The sequence below is a fragment of the Myxine glutinosa genome, chromosome 8, assembly GCF_964187855.1.
Source record: "Myxine glutinosa chromosome 8, kmMyxGlut1.1, whole genome shotgun sequence".
Lineage (NCBI taxonomy): Eukaryota > Metazoa > Chordata > Myxini > Myxiniformes > Myxinidae > Myxine > Myxine glutinosa.
Window position 1 is genome coordinate 121,139,684 of NC_136268.1, and position 19,600 is coordinate 121,159,283.

Sequence of the window (19,600 nt, forward strand, 5' to 3'; positions counted from 1 at the left end):
GACAAGAAATTTGAGGGGTTAGACAAGAAATTTGAGGGGTTAGACAATCAGATAGAGGGGGTGAAAAATGGGTTAGAGGGGTTAGAAAACAAGATGGAAAACAAATTGCGGGAAATAGGGGAGCAATCCGCCCGAGAAATTAAACAAATGGGAGAGCAGATAGAGGAGGTGAAAATCGGGGTAGAAACCAAATTGGATGCTCAGAGGGATGAATTGGGACAGATGAGGGTGGCATCTACAAAAGAGAGGGAGGAGATGAAAGAGGAGATACGACGAGGTGTAAGTGAGGAGGTCTCGGGGGTACGCGAGGAGGTAAAGCGAGGTGAAAAGCGGATGGAGAAAGAAGTGAGGAATAATACGGCTAGGTTACAGGGGGGAATAGAGGGTCTGACGAGGGGAGTAGAACAGCTGACAGTGGGACAAAAGGAACTCGTGGACCAAGTGGAAAAGAACACTGCAATAATCGGGGGGTTAAAAGCAACACAAAAGGACATTAAAAATGAATTAATAGCGACACAGAAGGAATGTCAGATGGTACATGAGGGGTTGACGAAGAAGTTGGAAGAGGTGACAGAAGTAATGGAGATGAAGGACCGAGAGGTGAGGACGCATATAGAAACGGTTAAAGTGGCGTTAGAGGAAGAGATAGAGGGGGCGCACCGGGAGATGAAGGAGGTGAAGCAAAAATTAGAGGAAGTGGAAGAAGAGGTGAGTGAAATTAAGAAGAGACGGACAGAAACTAAGAGAGAAATACAGGAGGAGGTGATGGAATATGTACAAGGTCGGTGCTCAACTCATAATGGTGTGCTCACTACCCAAATAAAGAGTTTGCAGGTGGCGAAGGAGGTGCGGAGACGGGGTGCCAAGGTGAGTGGCGATATACGTGGAAATGTATATGATGTAAGGGGAGCTTCAGTCGGCTTGGGGGTTGATTTGGATCCGGGTGTTCATGAGAGGCCGTTGGTGAAGTGTGCGACAGGTACGGTGTGCGAAGGAGGAGGTGTGCGAGAATGTCCGACTCTGGGGTGTGTGAGGAAAAAGTGCGCGCCAAGGAGTGAGTGTGCTGTCGAGAGTGAGTTGGCCGTAGTGCGTGTGCGAGGGAGCACATGGAAGCACGTAGTGAGGAGTGTTACGGAGGAAGTAACGGGAGAGTGTGCGCAAGAGGATGCGCGAGAAAGGTGTGTAATGGACGGGTGCATGAGTACAGAGTGCGCTGTCGAGAGTAAGGGTGAGTGCGCGACCGAGTGTGGAGGTGAGAGTAGTAAGAGTGACACGGAGCGTGAGTTGGTTGTGGCAGGTGAGAGAGGATGCACACCTAGAATGGAAGGATGTACACCTGGAATGGAAGGAAGCACACCTGGAATGGTAGAGCGTGTGTGGGAATGCACACTGGAATTGGTAGTGAGGCACGTGGTTGGGTGTGCGAGTGAGGGCACACCTGTGGTTGTCACAGAGGAGGTGACCAAGGAGGGGGCGCGAAGAGGTGTGTTGGTGAGGTGTGCGAATGACGAGTGTGTGCAAAGGTGTTCGGTGGTCAGGTGTGTGACCAAGTCTGTGAGCGGAAGGAGTGTACCTGGGTGTGTAAGAGAAGGTGCAATGACGAGGAGCTTGGGAACAGCTGGATGTATGAGCAAGGAACGGGCTGCGGGGTGTAAGCATGCAGGTGAGGCATCGACGGTAACCGGGTTAGCGGTTAGAACGACATTTAGCCGAATCGGGCCCTCGGTGCGCGCCGGGCAGCTTCGCGTGCCGGGAGGACCAGCGGGGATCTGAACCACGGCGGTTTCGAAAGAACCGCCGTACGCGATCCACGCTGGGCCGCGCTTTGAATGGCCGCGTCCGTGCTCCACTAGGCGGAGCGGGCAGCCCGATAGGAAGGGTCGTCATGGCAACCCCTTTTTGTTGAGGCGTTCCGGCAGGTCGAGATCAGGCAATTGGACGGTGCTGTGCCGAGATGGTGCGTGGGATCTCGGCCCGGGTAAGCGTCCTTCCCTTCACCGAGTGTCGGACGCATCCAGCCGCCGGCACCAAACAACCCGCATTCATTGCTCGGCTGTACGAAGCCGGGCTGTGGAAGTGAATTGCCGCACCGAGAGGCACTAGTAAGTAGACTGTGATGACGAGGATAGTGTTTTGGCCCCGAAATTAGAAAAAGCAAAATTTGATGATTGGCAAAGGATTGGCAGTGATGATTGGCAGAGGATTGGTAGATGATTGGCAAATTTTTGATTGGCTGAAATTTGGTGTGCAAAATTGGTAGTGGGAGATGCCCGATGTGGTGGGATGGCAACTGTCATCCCTCACAGCGGGGGCAAAGGAGCACTAGTCTTATGGGGTTTGGCAGTGAAAACTAGCCCGGGAGGGTTAGGATATATCGTGTGTAGGGACCTAGAAGATGACATTAGGTAACGTTAAGATTAGGTAGTGACAATGATACCTGTAGTGGGGACGCAGGTAGATTAGAGTGGATGATAATGACGTGGTATGTGCTTAGTTTAAAGGGAAGACGGGGAGCACTACGTTAGCAGGGCACCAGGTAGATTAGATGATGCCGTGTGAGTGTTGGAGGTGTATAGAAGTGTATTGTGAAAAGTGTGTAAGGAACAGGTGTGATTGCACAGATGTGCAACTGAACAGGTGTATGGAGCAGTGTATGAGTGAGTGATGGTGATGTGTATTGTGTTGACCAAATGGTCCTGGCAGGAAGGAGGGTGCAGGTGGCACCAGGTGTGATTGCACAGGTGTGCAACGACAGGTGTATGGAGAATGGTTGTGTGGAATAAATGGTATGGAGTACATGGAGTATTGGAATGGATGGTCGTGGAGTGAGTATGGTGGAAACTATGGAGTGGAGTGGATGGTGCGAAGGTGTGAATGGGGGAAGGATGGACCCCCATCACGAATACCCGGGGAGGGTAGTGTAAGTGTTAGGTAGAGGGTATAGGTAAATTGTGGTTGGATATTGGCATCTGTGGTGCGGGTGAAAGAATGGTGTTTGGATGGGTGCATTCGTGTTGTGGAAATGGCTGGGCGTGTAGCCTGTTAGTGTGTGTAGTTGGTTTGGGCACTCCACCACTGTGAGGATGTCGGACAGGTGAGGCCGCAGGTGGGCTCTGGGAGCCGGTAGAGTTGTTGTGGATGGGGCCCGAGGATCCGGAGGACGGACCCGGGTAGCCCAGTGCCAGAGGGCACCGAGGGGTGACAGAGCCAGGAGGGGCCGTCCCCAGTTAGATAGGTTAGGGTGAGGAGCAGGTAAGCTCGGGTGGCAACTGCAGTGGTGGAGGTGTGCAGGTGGGTAGACCTGCTGGGAGAGCTACACGCCCCAGCCCAGAAATTGTGCAAGGGCACCGGGAGATGAATCGGGGGAGTGAGACCCCAAATTGAGAAGCACCACAGTTTGGTCAATGGGAATTGGTTTTTAGAACCCATCGTGTAAGTTGGCCAATGGATTGGCAGGGAAAGACCCCGGGTAGTGTAACGTGTGTTAATGTCATTTAGAAAGTAGTTAGGATGAAAATCTCCTTGCACCATCTGCATCCACTCACCTGAGGTGACGTAACTCCACACCATGCCATGTTTTATTATTTTTGTTGTGCAGATGTTTGGAATGTGAGACGCATCATGACGTGGGTGTGACATTGTGCTTTGTTGTTCCATCTCTTCCTCCTTATGAGGATTGATGATGAATTGGGTGATGGCAAATTTTGGATAGAGGGATTGTGGGAACGAATTTGGAATAGAAGAAATATGGGGAAGACGTGACAGTAGCGACGAATTTGTAAATGTGTAAATTTTTGTAAATATGGGGTAAAGGCAAGGGTAGTGTAGGTGACAGGGGGGGGTGACGTACGGTAGGGACGAGCTTTCTCACTTCGCTCTCCGTACGCATTTCGCCTTGCATTGCCTTATTGATGTGTACCCTTGTGACCTTACCCCTCGCTCATCTGTCTCTCCCCCCCTTTGTCTCCCACATGAGGACCTGAGCGCCACTGGGCGCCAAGGGGAGCATGCGTGAGTCCGCCATTGTGCGCCCGGAACTCCCAGAACCAGCTGTCTGCATCGATGCACCACATTATGGACCACACGTCTGTGGCCGAGCACCACTGATGGACCCCATGGGTTGGGGCATGGCCCCTCTGCTGGAACCGGCCATGAAGGCCCGAAATCTTGCTGGCGGACCTTGGCCACAGGGCACCGATGCCCCGCAGGTGAACCACACGTAGTCGGCCTTGTGGGCCATAAATAAATAAAATGGACACGTTGGGTGCACTTTTATTATCACAAATAGGCCGCCAGCAAAGAAAAGACAACATCTGGAAGAAGAAATAATAATAGCCAGCAGAGGGAGCCGAAGAGCAAGAGACCACCTGCAGGGTTAGGGGTTGTTGTTTTTATTTTTATTCAGTGAACAATGATGACTGTGCACCGATTGGTGCTTGAGGGTGCTTTGGTGCGTTTTTTGGGTGCTTTCATGGTGCATTGATGCAGAGCAGACTGTCTCTCCCCCCCCCCAAAAGAACAATCACAGGTCCTGGGTTGCGTTTTGTAAATAAAAGTAGAGTCATTGTAAATAATGCTCCCCACCATCAGTGTATAGTTTGAAGACCATTCCGCAATTCGGTTAGCTGTGGGCGTGAGTCTGTTAGGTTGGGTGCAATGGAGCAGCGGGACATATTTATCTATGTTTTAAAACTGTCGCACTCAGGGTCAGGTTAAAAGTAGAGGGAACTACACCTACGTGTCACACTAAATTAAAGTTGTAGGCCCGGGACGTGCCTAAGAGGAGGAGGGTGCAGTGTTGCGGAAATGAGGATTGTGTTTTTTTATTGTGTGTATTATTATTATTGCTTTATTCTGAGCCCTCCTCGCTCCAGTGTGTATAAAGGTCAAAGGGCGTCCCGGTAGTTAATTCCATAAAGCATACATTGAAGGACACTATAATATCCCTGTTCAGTAGTTTATATCCTTATTATGTGTTTTAGGGTAAGGCCTTGTCTTCCATTAAAATGACACTCCATTGCACCAAGTGAAAAAGATAGATTCCCTTCATTCTTCATTCCCATTCCCAAAAACCTCCATTTCCCCTTTCGTCATGGCCAAGCCTCAATCTGCCAATTACATCCCCTCCAAGTCTCCATTGCCAACTGCACTGGGCAGTTGGCCAGTTTGTTACAGCTGTGGGTTGTTTTCACCCCAAAGCCGCCATTGAACATGTGCTCGGGTTGGGGAAGAAAGGCGTGCCCGCCCGTCGTCATCAAGGGCGGAGCCAGAGGGTCGCGCGACCAACCAGGGCCGAGGTGAGCACACCGATGGGCATGTCCTAAAAGCCGGCGGCTTATTCGCCGGAGGCGCTATAAAGGTGCGCGCGCAAGAAGTTGCGAGGAGGTCCATGACAAGAGCAGAGCTGAGTCGTCAGAGCTGAGTTGTGTGGTTTTGGGAAAGAACTGGGTTGGTCGTCAGTGGTGGTCAGTGGTTGCGTTGAGTGGTCAGTGGTTGCGTTGAGTTGTCGGTGGTGAGGAGTGATTGAACCAAGAGGAAGAGTTGGACCAAGAGAGAGAGAAAGAGTGGTTGGACTAAGAAAGAGAGAGGAGAGAACCCGTCACGCCAGACCCCCACCAGCGCGTCGGCTCCACCAAGCAGCTCCGACCCGTGATCCCGCGCACACGACAGGATCGGTGGCATCAGCGGCCGTCGAGGTCCAGCCCGACGTCCCGTGCGGGATCAAGCTCCAGCCACACACCTCCTTCCAGCCAATCCTGCCTGCAATTTCCCCATTCGTGTACGTGAGTTTGTTCTGTTTGTTTTGTCCCTGGGAATAAATTAAGACTGCATAGGATAAGCTAGTAATTTTCACTGTGTCACTTGCTTTTTCAATGTTCCCTGTACATAACCGTGACTGCTCCTTTTGCTTGTGTGTGTAAATAATAAATCCCGTTACTCTTCTGTACGTCTTCTTCTTCCTCTTTACATTCGGTCGCTTTAGAGTTTTCCATATTGAATATCTGTGGCGCGATACAGCCAACGTTCGGGTGAATCGGGTGAATCGGGGAAACTGTTAGGTCGCGGTGCCATCCGCTCGGCAAACATAACATCCTTAACCGCGGACCGTAACAGTATCCAATTCAAGTATCAGGGTAGGATTCCCAGCTAACCCAACAACGTCGGGCAAACGTTGGGGGTAACGTTAGCCACGTCGTTGGACTAAAGTCAAAAACAATGTTGGACCGATGTAATTTTGTCCTGGCGGGCCAACGGTGGGTCGACGTTCCCATTTTTCAGAAAAGGGTCGTTGGGTCACATTGAATAAAAGTATCCAATTCAAGTATCTGGGAAAGGTTCCCAGGTAACACAACGTTGAGCCAAAGTAAAAAAACAACATTGGGCTGAGGTAATTTAGTCCCAGCGGACCAACAGTGGGTCGACGTTCCCATTTCTCAGAAAAGGCTTGTTGGGTCACATTGAATGAAAGTATCCAATTCAAGCAGTGTCCATGTGTTTTATAATTTCCCATCCCCCTGCCCCCCTCCCCCCGCCTTCCCATACCTCCTCCCCCCAAGCCCTTTCCCTCCCACAGATCTCCCAATGTCCCTGTTCTCCGCTGTTGTACTTGTGTGCTTCCCTCTCTCTCGCTATCTTTTCTCCCGCTCCCTTTATTGTATATTTTGTGTGTCGGTTTTTTTTTTGTGACTTTGCCTAGATCAGGCCGTCCCTCCAAACCGGATGACCAAGCAAGGAGTAGACTGATCAGAGAGGCCACCAAGAGGCCAATAGCAACTTTGAAAGAACTACAGGCCTCTATGACAAAGACTGGTCACTGTGTGCATGCGGCAACAATATCACAAGCACTCCACAAGTCTGGCCTGTATGGTAGGGTGGCAAGAAAGAAGCCATTACTCAAAAAAGGCCCACCTTGAGTCCGGTTTGAGGCAAAAAGTTTTATGGTCTGATGAAACCAGGATGGAAGTTTTTTTGCCGAAATGCAAAACGTTACATTTGGCGCAAAACCAACACAGCACATCACCCAAATAACACCATCCATACTGTGAAGCATGGTGGTGGCGGCATCATGTTATGGGGATGTTTCTCATCGGTAGGGACTGGGGCACCTGTAAGGATAGAAGGGAAAATGGATGGAGCAAAATAACGAAAGATCCTACAGGAAAACCTGCTGCCCTCTGCAAGAAAGCTGAAATTGGGACGGAAGTTCACCTTTCAGCAGGACAACGACCCAAAGCACACAGCCAAAGCTACACTTGTGTAGCTAAGGAAGAAAAACCTAAATGTCCTTGAGTGGCCCAGTCAGAGCCCCGACCTAAATCAAATCGAAAATCTGTGGCATCACTAGAAGATTGTTGTCCATCAATGCCCCCACACAACTTGACTGAGCTTGAACAGTTTTGTACAGAGGAATGGGCAAATATTGCCCAATCAAGGTGTGCAAAGTTGGGAGAGACCTTTCCCAACAGATTCACAGCTGTAATTGCTGTCAAAGGTGCTTCCACCAAGTATTAATTCAGGGGGGTGGACATTTATCCAACCAGGATATTCTAGGTTTGTATTTTTAATTAATTGTCTGACATTTGTTGAATTTGTTTTACGCTTCGAGGTTGTGGGTTATGATCTACTATATAAGAGATATGTCTGTCTGTCTGTGTGCTGCCATTTTTCTCAGAGATGGCTGAACAGATCTTCGTCAAACTTTCAGAGGTCCATTAGTGAGTGCCTGGGAGTGTTTTAGGCCAACAAACTTTTTTTTTTGAAAAAAAACAAAGTTCATTTTTTGGGATAAAAAAAAAAATCGCTCCATAGTGCCTAAACCTTTTTGATTAATTACAATTAAATACAAGTACACATTCACATACATTAATACAAAACAATCATCAGACATTTGAACACAAATAATAAAACAATTCCGGAAGCGGTCGAAGTTGGTTGTTAGGCTTCTTTTTCTTCCTGAACGTCATCATACTTAACTCAGAAACGTGATGAATGGCACATTCAGCAGCATATATTCAACAAAAAGGTAAAATGCTGATTTGACATTTATGATGGATTCTGATTTGGATGTAAATGCTTTTCCATTATATTTGCCTCCTTTCAAATATGTTAATGTTTCTTTTTCGCTTGCAACAGGTACAAATACAAATACAACTTTGTCTGGAGGGTGACATAGGCTATGTGGCTGCGGCCTCATTCGGTGGTGTGGGTGACCAGTAGAGTGGCATAAATTCTCCACGTAAATGTGTACCATATAGCGCCATCTGGTGATGGTGGCAGAGGGTATTACAATTACCTTTGTTACCTGCACAACAAGGAGGTTATGAAGCACTCTTTTCATGGGGAAATTTTCTTCCTTCCCTTCCCCTCCTCCCCCAAAACGGAGGGGCCTGTCAAAGCCATCACTCCCTCCCCCACCCCCCTGCAACGCCGGGTACTCCTGCCAGTGTGTAAATGAAGGTGGAAAAAGTCTGATTTAATGCAACTTAATTTCAGGCTACAAGGCAACAAAAGGTGAAAATTTTGAAAGCGGTTGTAGACTTTCTATAGGCACTGTATACAGTCATGTGAAAAAGTAAGTACACCCCATGTAAAATTTTGACTTTTTCAACATATTTCAACATACAGCTATTTGATCTTCATTTCAACAATATTGAAAGATAAAGTTGATAAAATATGACAAATATCATGAAACATTTACATTTTGTAGTCCATTGTATAATTTAAATAAACAGAAATGCAAATTTCGCATGTGGAAAAAGTAAGTACACCCCAACATTTATCACTACTTCAAATACCTAAAATTTGAATCAGGTGCACCAGCTCAGGTGCAAATGATTAGAACATCGGTAGAGAGTATCTTGGAGGAACCTGTATTATTTAAACCTCAGACATTTCGTTTGGTTTGCTCTTTGTTGTTGAAGTGTGCGGAGTCACCATGCCTAGATCAAAAGAGTTCTCTGAGGCCTTCAGAAAGAAGGTTATAGATGCCAACGAGTCTGGGAAGGGATTTAAAAAGATCTCCAAACAATTTGAAATGAATCATTCAACTGTCCGGAAGATCATCTACAAGTGGAGAAGATTCCAAACTACTGCCAACTTGTTCAGGCCAGGCCGCCCGCCCCAGCAAGTTCAGCCCGAGAGCAGACCGCAAGATGCTGAAAGAAGTCTTTAAGAACCCCAGAATGTCATCACGGGACCTACAGGTAGCTCATGCCACTGTTGATGTCAAAGTGCACGAGTCTATCATTAGAAAGATGCTGCACAAATTTGATCTACATGGGAGGTGTACCAGGAGGAAACCTTTGCTGTCCAGAAAGAACATCAGGGCAAGACTAAAGTTTGCCAATGAACACCGAGGCAAAGACCAGCACTTCTGGAAAAATGTGCTCTGGACAGATGAGTCAATGGTAGAGCTATTTGGCCACAGTACCAGAAGACATGTTTGACGAAAACCAAAGACAGCATTTGACCACAAGAACCTGATACCAATTGTAAAGCATGGTGGTGGAAATATTATGGTTTGGGGCAGCTTTGCTGCATCAGGGCCTGGGCAGCTCACCATCATATATTCCACTATGAATTCTTCATTGTACCAGAGGGTGCTTGAGGATAATGTGAGGCCATCTGTCGGAAAGTTGAAGCTCAACCGAAGGTGGACCTTGCAACATGACAATGACCCTAAACATACCAGTAAATCCACCAAGGAATGGCTGAAAAGAAAGAAATGGAGGGTTCTGGAATGGCCAAGTCAAAGCCCGGATCTAAATCCCATCGAGATGTTGTGTGGGGATTTGAAACGAGCTGTGCATGCAAGAAACCCCTCAAACATCGCACAGCTGAAAGAATTCTGCATGGAGGAGTGGGCAAAAATTTCTCCCAGTCGATATGTCAGAGACTGGTAGACAGTTATAAGAAACGCCTACTTGAGGTTGTTTTGCCAAAGGGGGCAATACCACCTATTAGAGCCAAGGGTGTACTTACTTTTTCCACATGCGAAATTTGCATTTGTTTATTTAAATTATACAATGGACTATAAAATGTAAATGTTTCATGATATTTGTTATATTATATCACCTTTATCTATCAATATTGTTGAAATGAAGATCAAATAGCTGTATGTTGAAATATGTTGAAAAAGTCAAAACTTTACTTACTTTTTCATGTGATTGTACATATATACATACATACATTCATTACTTTCAGAAAGTCAGCATTCACACCCTTTGACTTTTTCTCATTTGGTTGTTACAGCCTGAATTAAAAATGGATTACATTCACATTACCATTACAGTCACTGATCTACACAAAATAACCCATAATGACAAACTGAAACCATGTTTTTTAAAATGTTTACAAATTTATTGAAAATAGTTTACAAATTTCTAATTTACATAAATATTCAAGCCCTGAGCCAATACATCGTAGAAGCGCCTTAGGCAGTGATTATAGCTTTGAGTCGTCTTGATATGTCTATCAGTTTTGCACATCTGGATTTGTGGAATTTCTCCCATTCTTCCTTGCAGATTTGCTCAAGCATTGTCAAGTTGGATGGGGAGCGTTGGTAAACAGCAACCTTCAAGTCTTTCCACAGATTCTCAATGGAATTCAAGTCTTGGCTTTGGCTGAGCCAGTCAAGGACATTCACGTTCTTGTTCTGAAGCCATTCCAGTGTTGCTTTTGGTTGTATGCTTGGGGTCATTTTCCTGTTGGAACGTAAGGCTTTGCCCTTATCCAAGGTCTTTTACATTCTGATTCAGATGTTCCTTAAGGATTTGCTTGTATTTGGCTCCATTCATTGTTCCCTTTATCCTTACAAGTCTCCCAGTCCCTGCCGCTGAAAAGCATCCCCATAGCATGATGCTGCTGCCACCATGCTCCATGGTAGTGATGGCATTAGTTGGGTGATGAGCTGTGCTCGATTTCTACCTGACGTAGTACTTTGCATTCAGGCCAAATTATTCAATTTTTATCTCATCAGACCACAGAATATTTTACCTCATGCTCTCAGAGTCTTTCACGTGCCTTTTTGCAAACTCTAGGTGTGATATCATTGCCTTTTTATCAGGAGTGTCTTCTGACTGGCCACTCTCCCATGAAGCCTAGATTTGTGAAGTGATGGAGAGACTGTTGTCCTTCTGGCAGGTTCTCTCATCTCAGCCAAGGAACTCTGTAGTTCTGTCAGAGTGGTAAATGGGTTCTTGGTCACCTCCCTGATGAAGGTCCTTCTTGCCTGGTTGCTCAGTTTGGTCGGACTGCCAACTCTAGGAAGTGTCTGGGTATTTCCATATTCTTTTCATTTCATAATAATGGAGCTCATTGTACTCTTGGGAACTTTCAACACTCTAGAAATTGTTTTATACTCATCCCCAGATCTATGCCTCCTCACAAATAATATCTCAAATTCTATGGACAGTTCCTTGGACTTAATGGTGGAGTTTCTTCTCTGACATGAACTGTGAACTGTGGGACCTCATATAGAAAGGTGTGTTTCTTTCTAAATCATGGCCAATCAATTGAATTGGTCACAGGTGAACTCCAATCAAGTTGTAAAGACATTTCAAGTTTGATCAAAGGAAATTGGATGCACCTGAGCTCAATTTGGCATGTCATAGCAAAGGGATTGGATACTTATTTATTCAAGACATTTCAGTATTTATTTTATATTAATCTGTAAAAAATTATATTTAAAATAAAAACATTTTGACATTATGGGGTATTATGTGTAGAGCAGTGACTAAAAATAAAAATCTGGAGTTAATCAATTTTAAATTCAGGCTGTAACATAACAAAATATGACAAAGTCAAGGGGTGTGTTTACTTTCTCAAGGCACTGTACACATGTGGGGAACAAACTCCTTGATCGTAACAGAAGTTCACCAACAGATTGAGAATGGCGAATCTTTATTAAATACCAAGTAGTACAGATCTGGAGGAAACGAAGACGTCTACAGCACGAACCACCATCATGCCATGTCTACCTTCCTAAAACATATCGATTCACAGTTCATTTATATAGGGACACGCTTTATCAGGGAATCTCCGAGAGGACAAAGAAACTGGCAAAAGTTCCTCCCACCGTCCTCCCCAGTGGGCCGAGCCCCCACCGTCATCCGTCCTTTCATCTTGGGGGAGTGAAGCACGCACCGTCAGGATCCGGACCAGATGTGGTTTCAAGGCTCCGAGGTGACAGAAAATATAACTCACCGAAGGGGGATTGCATTCTTGGTCCTGATAAGACCATAAAGTGTATGAGGGCGTTCTGAAGAGTTCCAGGTGTTAAATGTACCTTTCAGTTCACATTTCTCATTTAAACTTAAATTCAAAGCATATTTATCGTAACTCAAGCGTCACTGTGATTATACAAAATATAGTTAATGTTTTTAACAGTTTATCAAAAGGTTTATGCCTACGATCCAAGCATCCTACGTAAAGTTACACATTCCACACGCATATAATCCATTTTCCTGCCCGCGGCTTGAGGCGCCGTCTGCGGAGAAGGGAGAAAGTTTACGACTAGGCTTATCTAGCCTTCAAGGGGCGCACGTATCCAACGAGGCCATCTGTTCAGCACGGATGAAGCGAGTATTTTCTCATTTTAAACTATAGCAAAGCGGCAACCTTTTATTAACTTTATGAAATAGCATTTTTAAACAGCATTTATAACATAACATATTAGTCAAACGACATCTATAACAGAGCATTAAGCAGTAACAAATCTGCGACCTGACTCCCCTTCCTCTTGTCTCGTCGAGACAAAGTATCTCAAGAGACAACATGCCGCATCGGGCTTTATTGAAAGACAATCGTGTAATGCGGGTATCTCCCAAGGGCATACCGTGCGCCCATAGCGCCTCGCCCGTGCATTTGGGGAACGTGTCGTGTGGTGCGTGCTTGGAACCTGAGGGCTCAGAACATGAAAGTCCATTAACGTTTCGGATCCACAACGAAGGCGTCTGGTCCAGATGAGGTTCTGCCCCGCCATGGGGCCCACAACCTCCCCTGCGGAACTTGCTCCCCCCCCACCCTTTGCAGACGCGGTCCTTGCAGATCTTCGAAGTTAATCAACGATCATGCCCATGAGATCTCTCACGTGCTGCTGTTCTGGGGAATACATAATGTTGTCAGTATCTTGTGTCTCATTTTCCTGGTCAGGGTACAGAACGTTAAAATCCGAATCACTTGAAGCATTTGAACTTAAAACTTTTGAAACAAAGAGAGGGACTTCCTTTATGTCAAAGTCTCCCATGGACGCCTGGTCGGCTTGCGGGTCTAGGATATCCACGTCGGGTCCCTCGACTGCCAGACCCAGCGTCGCAATCAGATCCATAGTTGGGTCGGAAGGGGGTGTACAGCTGTCAGCTTGTAATACATAAGAGGCGTTAGCCAGTACACGCAAGGGGTTTACAGCACAAGTATCACAGTCATCACAAACATCAATACAGGCAGCAGCCAGTTCCCACATGGGATTTTCAACACAAGTATCACAGTCATCACAAAAATCAATACAATTTTCTGGAGCGCCGGTCACATCTGCCTTGTTGAAGGACCCATTCAGGTCGACGGCCTCTGTGGTCAGAACCATTGTCATTGTCGGCGGCTTCTTCACTTTCCATCCTGTAAAGTACTTTCTCATACAGAGGAGGACTAAAGATTTCATTAGTGCCCCCCAAATTACTACCCCGATTATCACGGCCAGTGCGGTCAATAACCACTTCACTATGGTGCCCGTCCATCCCCGGAACCAGTCAGTGAGCCAGCTAAATTTATAAGAGTTCTCGCGGGCGATCCGATCGATCGTCAGGGCGTGGCTGGTTTCCCTTAATCTCACTATTGCGGCTGACACTCCTTCGGATGGATCAGGTATGTAAGTGCAACATTTTCCCTCTATTATTCCGCATACCCCTCCTTTCTCTGCCAGGAGCATGTCCAAAGCCACCCGATTCTGCATCACCATTGTACGCATGTGAATTACCGTGTCCAATAGTATGTCATGAGCCGTAGCGGTGTAGTTTGCCACCTTTTCTAGGGCCAAAGCCAATTTATCTATCCGGAAGCTGTTCATGGCTGTGCCCGCACCTGGGAAGAAGAAACCTAACACCTTTTCCCATAGGCTCCCGTGTAGTTTAGTGGTTCCATCTTCATTCATGACTGACCTCTTGTGTCGCCTGTCCAAGGACTTTGGGTCTAGCTCATCCAGTATCTCAACGTCAGGAAGGACTGAACCAAGATAACATGTGCCCCCCCAATTATTTGGTAAATAGGGGTAAGCCTTGTCGCCGCATATAAACATTGTCCCATGGGGTGGGACCAGGTGGGTGGATAAGCACTGGAGTCCCTTTATCACCCCATTAATCCTACTAACCCCCCTAGAGAATGTTATAGCCGTTATGTTGTGGTTGTGTTTATCTTGCAGTACTATTCGTAATGTAATCCCCGAGCTTCCTTGTCCCAGCTTCCCGGGGAGAGTGTAGGCGCATTCTGATTCTCCCATACGCAAGTGGCCGGAACCCTGGAGGCAGACCGTCCCTTTCTGTGGTTTGACCCAGATGGGGGCAGGCCTCTCGGCCACATGGGCAATCATTGATGGGCGATAATTAAATTGTCGATTGCAACTCTTGCCGTTGCCAACCCCTTCTCTTTCCAGCGTGGTGACTAAACATGGGGAATCGATAGGTTGTGAGCAAAGGTCGTTGAGGGACAGAGATAGCACTATCATGTGTATTCCTGTGGTGCCTGCTTGGGGAAAGTGCATGCACGACCAGCAGTGTGTCCTATTTTGAATTGTTGCCACCTCCCTTGCCACTTTCCAATATGTGTTTTCACCCTTCTTTGGGGCCTTATCCTGGGGTTGCGGCGTGAGTATGTATTCGATGCATGGTGTGTATTTAGTTTCGCCACTGGCCGCGCCAGGGGTCCAGACGCTGCACCGGACCTGCATAGTCATGCCTTTCTCTAGGCGTGTGCGTGTTTGTAGCTTAAAATCAGGGGTTCCCCATTTGTATCCTGGTTGGGCCAAGGTCTTAATGCTAGCTTGCCCGTCTTCCCGGAACTCTCGTTGCTTTCGTAGTACAATGCCAACACGTCCGGGCCCTGCCGACAGTGCTAGCCATCTTACGCTTACCCAATTTGTGTACAGGGTTTTCTGTTCGAAACATGGTAGTGATACTCTTTGTCCCCATGTTACGGTGAGGTGTCGGGTTCCGTTTTTGCATCTATTGGGATCGGAGCTTCCCCTAGCTGCTGTCGCTATCAATAGTATCGTACCTATGATTAGGCCCATCCTTACTGTGGTTGCTGTGGTGTAGTGTCTGGTGCTTGTATGGCCAACTTACAGTGCGTGGCGTGGATCCACGAGGTCTTGCCCTCGCAAAAGACTGCCGTTGGTGTAGTCAGCAACACCTGGACTGGTCCCTTCCACCTTGGTTCCAAGGCGTTCTTGCGGGTGAAGTGTTTTACGAGCACGTAATCGCCGGTCTGGAAGTCGTGGATGGCGTGGCTTGTTGGTTCAGGCAACGCCTCTCGTACCTGGGCGTGGATGCTGCGTGCCACATTGGACAATCCTCTGCAAAACTTTAAAAGCATGTCATCCATCACAGGCAAGTCAAGTTTGGACATGTCCATCGGGGCCGAAACAGGCAAACTCATAGGTCGTCCCATTAATATCTTGTGGGGGGAAAGGCCCGTGGTGCGGCCCGGGGTGGACCGAATACTCAGTAACGCCAGCGGGAGTGCTTCCGGCCACTTCAAACCTGTGTCTGCACAGATCTTGGCTACCTTGAGTTTCAGAGTCCCGTTGGTGCGTTCCACAAGTCCCGCTCATTGTGGGTGATAAGCGCAATGGAAAGATTGTTTCACGCCCAGTGCCTTTAGGATACCCTTAATCACCTCTCCCGTGAAGTGGCCCCCTTTGTCTGACGAAATTTTCTGAGGGATGCCGAATCTGCACATGAAATCCCGCACGAGGCGCTTGGCTACTGTCGGGGCGTCTGACTTAACGCATGGATAGGCCTCGACCCATTTTGTGAACATGTCCACGATTACCAGGACATAGCGGAACGACATACTTGGTTCCATGTTTATAAAATCGAACTGGACATGACAGAAGGGCCCGATTGGTCGGGGATGGCCCGCATTATGTGGGTGCCTTGGTGGTGCCCCCCTGTTGTGTTGTTGGCAAACCGCGCATGACCGGCACACCTCTGATGCGATTCGCGACAGTCCCGGTGCCGCCCAGGTATAGTTTATCTGTTCCATCACCCCCCTCTGGCACACATGGCCATTTTGATGTCCCATACGTGCCAGCCAAGGCAGTAGTTCCTTGGGTGCTATTGGTTTTCCGTGAAGGGTCCACATCGCATTTGGTCCGGGGCGTGTGGCCCCTCGTTTTACCCAGTCATCGTGTTCGGCTGCTGTTGCTGCGTTTTGAAGTTTTATAACGTCCTCATTAGTCGGTGAGGCGGTGATGATGGTGCACCCATTTTGCGAGGAGGGGGTTGGTCCTGAGGTCGGTACGTTGGCAGTTTGCGTGTGTGCCCCCTTTGCTCGCGTTACCATCGGCATGTTCCGTCCTATTTGTTGGTTGGCCGCTTTTCCTGCCGCTGCGTCCGCTCTGGCGTTGCCTCGGATGACGTCAGAGTCTGTCTTTTGGTGGCCGCGACATTTAATTACCGCGACCACGCGGGGAAGCAAGATGCTTCGGAGTAGCCCTTCAACCAGTTCGCCGTTCTTTATGACCGAACCCGCGGATGTGAGAAAGCCTCGCATCTTCCAGATTGCCCCTTTGTCGTGAACTACCCCGTGCGCGTATGCTGAATCTGTATAAATGTTGACGGCAAGGTCTGCCGCCAAGCTGCATGCTCTAGTCAAGGCACACAGCTCCGCCTGCTGGGCGGAAAATGTGGGCGGAAGGCGCCCGCTTTCTACCGTCTCATTATCTGAACACACCGCGTATCCGGATAGCAAAGAGCCGTCCCATCCGCGTTTAGCTGATCCGTCGACGTAGTACACACGATCGGGGTTGTCGAGGGGAACGTCCTTCAAGTCCGGACGTACCGTGGAGACTTGCTGTACTACATCGACACATACGTGGGGTTAGCCCTCCTCTGGGGTGGGCATCAGTGAGGCCGGGTTGAGTGTAGTGCAACGTTTAATGGTGACGTTGGCGGCCGTAATCAGTGCTGTTTCGTATTGCATTAATCTAGTGGTCGACAAGTGTTGTGTTGTCCGCTGTAGTAACAGTGAAGTGACGCAGTGTGGTACCTGTAGCGTTACCGGGTGCCCCATCACAATGTCCGCTGTCCTTTCCACAGCGTACCTAGCCGCTGCCACGGCTTGCAGGCACACCGGAAACCCTTGCTCGACCGGTTCTAGCTTTTTGCTAAAGTAGGCTACCGGTCGTTCCTTATCTCCATGAGTCTGTGTCAAAACGGACTGAGCAAAACCCCTTACTGCATGAGTGTAAAGGGTGAATGGTTTCGCATAATCGGGGAGTCCTAAAGTCGGTGCCGTTACCAATGCCTTTTTCAGCCCCTCGAAACAGCGCATCAATTCGTCCGTCCAAACCAAGTAGTTCGGTTCTCCTATTCTGGTGGCTTCGTACAGCGGTTTAGCAAGTAGCGCGTAGTCAATTATCCAAGAGCGGCAGTAACCCGTCATACCTAGGAATCGCAACATCTGTCGTTGCGTGCTTGGCCGTGGCAATTCCATGATGGCGGTCACCCGTCCAGCATGCAGTTCTCGCTTCCCGTGTGAAATGGCATGACCCAAATAGGTTACTACCTTCCGTACAAATTGGAGCTTTCTCCGTCCCACCTTGTGGCCCTTGGCCGCCAAGGCTCTTAGCAGGGCCATGGAGTCCCCTTCACAGGCTTCCTTGGAAGGGGAACAAATCAACAAGTCGTCAATGTATTGCAACAACACCGAACCCCCTTTTAGTTCCACGTCTGCCAAATCGCGGTGCAACGCTCGGGAGAACAGGGTGGGGCTGTCGGAGAACCCTTGGGGTAACACCGTCCAGGTGAACTGGCGCCCTCTAAAGGTGAAGGCGAACAAGTATTGTGAATCAGGTGCGATAGGTACGGAGAAAAAGGCAGAGCATAGGTCAATAACGGTAAAATGTGTTGCGTCGGGTGGGATAGATGTCATAAGGCCTTCCGCATTTGGTACCACTGGGTGTATGCCTTGTATGACTTTGTTCACTTCCCTCAAATCCTGCACGAACCTCCATTTATCCTGCATTGGTTTCTTCACGGGCAAAATTGGTGTGTTGCATTGGCTGTTAGTTTCCACAATTATTTTCTGTTTCACCAAAGATTGAATCACTGGCTCTATGCCCGCATCGGCCTCGTGCCGCAATTTATATTGTCTCACGTTTGAGAGGGGCATTCCTGGTTGGACCGGTATTACCAGAGGTTTGGCATCGCGAATTCGCCCGACATCGTTGTCGTGTTGGGACCACAAATCGGCCGGAACCTCCTCCAAAAGGTCATCGGACTCGCCCGGGCTCTGAGACACCGTTCGTACAACGTGGGTGCCCTTTGGGGGCAGGTCTGTCTCTTCAAATTTTCCTTCTATACTTTGCTCCTCAAGGGTGATCAAATACCCCTCGTCCTTGTCGAGCATCGTCACTGTCCAGTGGTCCACTTCATAAATGGCGCTGCACGGAATTTCTCGCAAGCGCCCCACCATCCAGCCTACACTTTCCGCCGGCCACCCTTTGGCGGTGGTGAGGGTAACATGGGCGTCCACCCCTGCGGGATACTGAGACAACGCCCGCTGCTCCGCAGTTAGGGTTACCTCGACGCCTATTCCCTCCCGTCCAACCCATATATTTGACAATAGTAGGTCCGAATTCTTACCTATTGACCCCTTTATCTTTTCTCGGTACTCGTCGTCATCGCCCCTGGCATCGTAGTAAGCCGTGCAGTGGGGAGGGTTGTCCTTTACGTCTGTTGTAATTTGGTGTACGCGCAGCCAATCTCGCAACCCGTCGTTCCGGGAGCACACTGTGTCTAGGACGTGTGCCCAAGTGGCCAAAGCCCCCTTGTCCAGGCTCCACCAGTAGGCGGTGGGGCCGGGCCGAGACAATGCCGTCATTAACAGATCGCGTTTGGACTCCGCGACATCTACAAAAACTCCCTGCTCCATGCATGAAATTTGGCAGCCTAAACGGCAAAGTAGATCCCGTCCCAACAAGTTAGTCGGGGTGGTGGTAGTCATCAAAAAAGCGTGTCTAGCCTCTAGTGGGCCGCACACCACTCTTACCTCTTCTGAAATAGGGAGCGCTTGGGGCAAGCCTGAAACTCCCACTATCTGAACGTCCCTATCAGTGGGGCGCAAGGATGGTAGCTGCCCTTCGTTAATAGTACTGCGAGTCGCACCCGTATCGACGAGAAAGTCTACCTGTTGCCCATCCACGTCTAGTGTCAAGGTCGGCTCCTCGGTTGGTGTCATAGTCAAGAGGGGGCATTCTACGGGCGGCCCGCCGGCGTCCCGTCAATAGGCTACTTGATTTCTCGGTGGCGGGTATCCCTGGCGGGGCCCCCGGCAATCACGTTTCCAATGTCCCATCCATCCGCAGCAGAAGCACGCCCCTTGTGGA